Here is a 1269-nt window from a genome sequence, read left to right on the forward strand (position 1 = left end):
GCGGCACACAGCTCTCATTGCTGTTTTTGTCTTCCCCCTCTCACCATTCACGGACATGCAAGAGTCATGACACAGCCAGACCATAAAAGCCGCACCTACCGCAGCATGAGAGGTTGTGCAAACAGCAATAAAACTTTCTGGGAGGCTGCAAGCCCGGCAGGGTGCAAGGGGCTGTTGACCCAGCACGGGCATCGAGCACGCAGGACCCAGCAGCCTCGCAGCTCTCTGCAAAACCAGCACTCCGCTGGCTCCCCTACAGATCCATTTATTCCCCAGACAGGAACTTCAGGCCTCGAAATACAGAAGTAAACACAAACAATGATGGGGCTGGGTCCAGTTTGCAGAAGCGGGGGGTCGGGTTTGTGCCCAGCTGCTGCCTCAGAGCGGAGCGAGGCAAGGAGGGGGCTGGTGGGCCTGGGGAGCCCGGCAGGCTCCTGGGTGACTGAATCGCATCCGCAACAAGCGCTCAGGCATCAGCAAGAGAGGAGGGAAGAAGCTGCTGCATCAGAGCTGGTCGTTCCATCTGCTTTAAAAACACCGTTGGTGGTTTGTCCAGAGAGTTTGCAGTTGCACGTAAAGAGCCAAACTCTCTGCAAGTTCAGTGGCCTTGTGGATGTGGCAAAGGAACAAAGTCTGGAGCCCGATGGGGGAGTTTCTCGTGAGCCCTCCTGCAAACCACCCCCCGCCTCTCAGCCGCCCGGCCGGGTCCGGGCAGGACAGGCCACCCGGGCACGCTGCGAGCCCACGGCAAACAACACCCGGGGGAGCTCCCTTCCCTCGGGTGGCTACCTGCACTTGGACTGTGCTTGCTGGGGGCTAAGCGCGGATGCAGAAATAGCCCGTGAAGCGGTGATTTCACACACCTGAACCGCGGAGACCCGAGCTGCGGCTTATTTATACTTCCAGAAAGCCGTCTGTATTGGTGGTACCTGCTTGGCCAGAAGCCCCGGGGCGCAGCCGGGTGCTCGCTCGCTCACTGGCAGCCCCCGAGAGCCGGTGTCCCAGCCCCAGGGTGCAAGGAGGAGGGGTGACCCAGGGCACCCCCCTGCACCAGCCAGGGCTGAAGATGACGGCCAGGTCACGCCGGCAAGGCACAGCCCTTCTCCCGGCCGACAGGAGCCATGCAGGCCCGTACGTGGCATCCCCGGGGGAGGCTGGCAGGGGCGCGGCGCTGCCTGCGAGGGAGCTGGGCACATGGTCGCCTCCTCCTCCTCCTTCTCCTCCTCCTCCTCCATCCCGCCTGCGGCCCAGCATCCGCAGGCCCGGCCG

This window comes from Haliaeetus leucocephalus, unplaced genomic scaffold (genome assembly GCF_000737465.1).
Source record: "Haliaeetus leucocephalus isolate CR32 unplaced genomic scaffold, Haliaeetus_leucocephalus-4.0 Scaffold188, whole genome shotgun sequence".
Taxonomy (NCBI): domain Eukaryota; kingdom Metazoa; phylum Chordata; class Aves; order Accipitriformes; family Accipitridae; genus Haliaeetus; species Haliaeetus leucocephalus.